We start from the raw sequence: 5,535 nt of genomic DNA, 5'->3' as shown, positions 1-5,535 counted from the left end.
CCAGTGAGCAGCCTCACATGTGAGGCATTCCTGAGATACTGCGTTAACAAGCTTGAAAATGGCGTTTGAGAGGTCACAGTGACCTTGGCCTTTGACCTTTGACCACCAAAATCGAATCAGTTCATCCTTGAGTCTAAGTCGATGTTTGAGGCAAATTTGATGAAATTCCGTCATGGCGTTCCTCAGATATCGCGTTAACGAACATCGGACGGAGGTACAGACGGACAACCCGCCTGGCTATCGCCGGCGGAGGCATAAAAATATGTTGTGAACCTGAAAATAATGTTGCTTTTCTTCATCCCTGATAAACTGACTTAGTGGGATCAGTGGAGGGTGTTAGGATTGAGGTAAAGTCTATAGGCACTCTGGTGGGTTTCCTTTCTCAACCTTTTTACCAGTTCCTATTCAGCCACCCAGTCACATATTCATAGACTAGCAGCATCACTGCCCCACCTGGTCCAAGTCTCATTATCTTGGGCACCAACCCCTTGTAGAGTGCCAAGTACCCCTCCTCCCGGTACACCAGGGCCATGGTCTGGAAGCAGGTGCGGTACTTGATCCCTCCCGGTACCGGCTGGGGGCCTTGGATGCGGCTCTTGGCCACGTCGAAGGGAATGTTCACACAGGAGGAGATGGTGCCAGATACCAGGCCGATGGTGAACTTCCTCAGGAACTCGAGTGTAGGATCTGGCCTGGAAGGAATGGCATCCTTGACGTTAAAGTAGAAGCCAAAGTAGATCATGTTGAAAACGCTGTGGCGTCCCAGCGTTGAAGTCAACCCTTTATTCAGACCTCTCCGTCCAAAGCCATCAGATTTAATGATGCGTCTTGCTTGGGCAAATGAGGAGGGTTGCTCTTTGAAGGAATCTCTGTTGGCCTGGAGACTGACTTTCACCACTTCAAATGGATTGACGACCACAGCCTCGGTCAAGCCTGCGCCCAGCCCTGCTACAGACAGTGCCACACCAGGAGACAAAGGGGTGAGATTCAGCAGCTTCTTGTATTGCTCAAAGGTGAAAAACTTGACTGCTCTCTTTGGTGTCTCTGCCACAATTGGAGGAAGGATTCCCTTATAGAAGCCAGGGATGCCCTCATTGCGGAAGATGGTCCGGAAGCAATCCCTCAGGTTCTTGTAGCTGTTAGGGTCACTGGTTCCCCTCTGGATCTGGAACCTTGTCTTCACCACATCCAGGGGATGCATTAGGCAAATCTCCACCAGACCAGCTGAGCCACCGGCAATGATCTGATGGGATGCTTCCCGTAGTAAACTCTGTGGCTTTTTGGTTGTCATGTTTCAGTCTTTTCCCCTGGCGGGATACTGTGATGTAAGATCCTTGGATTGTATCTTGTCCAACAGGTTTATTTAAGACTTGCTGGAGAAAACGTAGCAGCGATATCTCTGTCAGAGCTGCGGAAGATAGGCTAGGCTAATATGAATCAAATATTCAAGCAAGAACAAGAGGCTAGACATAGACTGACTGTAGCTGTCTAGCTGGCAGAGCTGATTTGTATCACCTTCAATGTGACATCATCTGTGACATAATGACAACAGTGAGTGACATCATCTCTGACTTCATAATGGTAACTGTGACATTATCGATGACATCATCTCTGACTTCATAATGGTAACTGTGACATTATCGATGACATCACCAGTGCTATCCTTAATGATTACATCATCATAAATTATGACAGATTGGTTGAGCGGTCAAGGAGGCGAATGAGAATTAGAGAAGCGTGGCAGGGAGAACTTGTTGCATAAGATCTTTCCCTCTGTGTCACCACTGTGTGACAGGTGTCAGACGTCAGAGGGCACTCTGTCTCATGCCTTCTGGTTCTGCCCTTCACTGTCGGGATTTTGGGCAAAAACATTTGACTGGTTCTCTAAGGCCTACAAAATAACCCTTCAGCCGGAGGCAGAACTCGCCATCTTCGGCTGCTCGGAGACCTCTCTGGACTTCCCTACGGCAACAGTCTCTGACACTGGGGACAACTGGCCAAAAAACTAATTTTTGTGGAATTGAAATACCCCTCTTCACCCTCTTTCCAATTGTGATTGAGGTACATAATCTCTGTTATACGGATGGAGAGACTCGGATCCCTGAGAACCAACTCAATTAAACGATTTCTAAGTATTTGGGACCTGTTTCTAGCCTACCTCGATGAGGTTAGGGGCAGCAGGTGATTGCCCGGGTAGTTCCTCATTGACCTCTTACACATCTCCTAGAAGCACATAAGCATCCTATCTAGCTGGTAGCACGATATTATATTACAAAACTGTAATATTGAGTGTCGTTGCAGCATGTTTTTTGTTAGTTTTTTGTTTTGTTTTCTCCCTTGTATCTGAGCCTGTTAGTGTGTCATGTTCTGTTTCAAGAAAACTTGAAAATAAAATATTGGGGGGAATGTTTGACATTCCATCATGTCAAACATGTGTTTGAAAGCACTGTGTCGTACAGATGACACCAACACCTGCAAGCATCACAGCTAAACACAACTAAATCCTTCATAGGGTGAGCAGACAATTGCCATAAATACACAGGTCACTTTCACACATAAAGCACAAAATAGAGAATACATATTTACATCAAACCATTACCAAAATATATACACAATCTTTATAAATATATACACACCCAAATATACCTAATAAATACCAATAAATATAGTACAAAAATAGATAACATTAAAACATGCTCACCTTGCTTTGGAATGTGTTATCAGTGGGAGTGAGTGTAACATTAATGTACCGCTTCCAGTCACCAGACAGCGAACCATACCATTAGATACTGTATGATGTTAGCGTGCTAGTTAAGCTAAGCTAGCTCAAACAGCTGGACAGCCAGAATGAGCAGAAACTCACCCCTCAAAGCCCATGTGGTCCAACTCTGCTCAATTAATAGCAGACACCAGCTGATCCAATTTAAAGTCGTTCACCGTCTCCATTATTCCAAGCATAGGTAACATAATATTTATCCTTCTGTCTCACTATGTGATAGGTGTCGGAGAGCACACTGTCCGATGTTTTCTGTTTTTCTGCTGTTGTTGTTTTGTTTTGTTTGTTTTTTTTTGGGAGGGGGGGGGGAGTTCTGGGAAATGATATGAAGGTGGACCCCTTCATAGGGATATTCGGGGTCTCCTTTGATTCCTCTCAAATTAATTATTCACACAGTCAGACACATTAGCCTTTTGGCAAGACGCTGTATTTTACTTCTTTGTAAATCTCATATTAACACGTTAATTGCCAACAACGAGTTGAGTCGTCAAACACAATCCAGCTGTTCACTGCCAACGACGACTTGACTCGTCAAACTGTTTTTCCAGTGGTTTCCACTAGGTGAGGCCCTTGGGCAATAGGTGAATGTGGATCCGACCTCTCCCGCTGCCCCGGAAGTACTCTAACAAAGATTTCTATATAAGGAAGGCGGGCTCCTTTGATCAGCGTGGGTGTAGGTAAGATTGAGACAGAGAGAGACAGCATTACATAGCGATTTATTATACATAGAGAATTTCAGCAATTTAGCGTCAGATTTAGAGCGAGTTGGTTAGCGTAGTTGATTTAGTTTGTAGTTGTTAGTACAGTAGTAGTGTTTAGTATAGTCTTCATAGTAGACTTAGTTTAGATACTTAGTTCGCGCGTAGTTACAGTTAGTGTTCATTGTAGTTAGCTTAGCACATTTAGCCTTTAGCGTCAGTTCATTTTAGTATTTAGCCTTTATTCAGTTTAGTTCAGTTTATTCTAGTTCAGTTTGATCGAGTTGGTAGCCGGTAGATTAGCCTTATTTCAGTTCAGTTTGAGCTAGTCGTAGCAGTAGTTTTATTTCAGTTTAGTTGGGAGCGGGTGGCGTGTTTGTGCCATGCCGGCCAAACGCAAGCGGTCTTCGGTGGCCACACGCAAGCGATCGGCCGATCAGAGATCACTGCTTGATTTCTTTTCCGTCCGAAACGAGCTTGTGCCGGAGACCGATTCCGAGGTCTCGGATGATGAACGGGGTGAGCCTCTGGATGTCGCGGTTGCGGCTGCTGGACTGACTGAGTCCGGGTCGAGTGACATCACGTCTTCCCCAGACGTGGAGGACTCTGAAGATGAGTGGGCCCCATCCAGGAGCGAAGGTCCACAGAGCAGTGGTAAGACGATGTTTGAGATGACTTGTGTAACTTGTGTAAATGTAATTACTATGACTGTACAAAAGCCAGCAGTCAGTCAATTCATTTTACTGAATTTCAGACTCTGAAGATGAGCCTGAAGCAGCCAGCTGTAGCGGTACAGCACCTGGTGCCACAGCCTCTAGTGCCAGGAAAATGGGTAAGAGCACACTTCAGAATCAGGTTTATTTTCACATCACAGGTTCCAGCCAGAATTCCAGAAATTCTAGAACTCCAGAATTCAGTACCACACATATAAAAAACACTATTTTATGGTAATTATGTATTTCTATAATTTGCAGATGGAGCTGGAAGTGGGACACGTCCTCGGCCTGCAGGTCCTGAGTGGTGTGGCGTTGACTGGGAGCCAACCCACATCCCATTCACCGCAGAACCGGGTCCTCATAGTGGTGGTGCTGCTCAACCAGTGGAGTTCTTCCAGCTCTTCCTGGACGATGAGCTGCTCCAGGCCATTGTAGCACAAACTAACTTGTATGCTCATCAGTGCATCAGTCAGGTGAGCGAGGCTCTGCCACATTCAAGGCTTGGGAGGTGGAAGGACACTGATGTGGCAGAAATCAAGAGCTTCTTGGGACTGTACTTCCTCACTGGGATCGTGCAGAAGCCTGAACTGTCCATGTACTGGACCACAGATGAAGTGACTGCTACCCCCCACTTCCCCAGAACCATGTCTCGCAACCGCTTTCAGCTCCTGACACGATTCCTCCATTTCTCTAACAATTTTGATGTTGATGGTGCAGACAGGTTGTACAAGGTCCGGCCAGTATTGAATGACCTGTTAGGAAAGTTCAGAGCCATGTTGACACCAAGTCAAAACATTAGTATTGATGAGGGGATGCTCCTGTGGCGTGGGCGGTTGGCCTTCAAGGTGTACAACCCACAGAAACCCATAAAGTATGGGATAAAATCATACATCCTCTGTGACTCCCAGACAGGTTACTGCTACAGCATGAAGCCCTACTGTGGTGAGCGGTCCACCCTAGGCGAGACAGTGGAGTTCCTCCTCGGGGACTTGGCAGGGCAGGGGTACCATTTATACATGGATAACTACTACAACTCTGTTGGAATGTGTGCACAGCTGCTGGAGTGTCAGACACATGTCTGTGGCACTCTGAGGAGGAACAGGGGCGAGCCACCTGCTACAAAGGTTACCAACCACACCGTGAAGCTGGGGGAAACTGTCATGCGCCACAATGGTGGCACCATGGTTCTGGCCTGGCGAGACAAGCGCATCGTCAAAATGGTTTCCACGCTGCACGATGACACGATGGAGACGGTGCAGGTCAGGCAGAAAGGCAGCAGAGAGAGGGTCCCACATGCAAAACCCAAGTGCGTTGTAGACTACAACAAGTACATGAATGGGGTAGA

At 46.5% G+C, this 5,535-nt stretch overlaps 1 pseudogene across 1 annotated transcript; it reads right to left on the bottom strand.

Annotated features, from left to right (window-relative positions):
• Nucleotides 1-391: 391 nt before the first annotated feature.
• LOC310785208 (mitochondrial 2-oxodicarboxylate carrier pseudogene) lies at nucleotides 392-1,291 on the bottom strand (annotated as a pseudogene). Its single transcript has one exon. The product of its transcript is annotated as a mitochondrial 2-oxodicarboxylate carrier pseudogene (transcript).
• Between the last annotated feature and the right edge of the window lie 4,244 nt (nucleotides 1,292-5,535).

The sequence above is a fragment of the Poromitra crassiceps genome, assembly GCF_964638095.1.
Source record: "Poromitra crassiceps genome assembly, chromosome: 11".
Classification (NCBI taxonomy): Eukaryota; Metazoa; Chordata; class Actinopteri; order Beryciformes; family Melamphaidae; genus Poromitra; species Poromitra crassiceps.
This window is presented reverse-complemented; position numbering and strand designations above follow the sequence as displayed.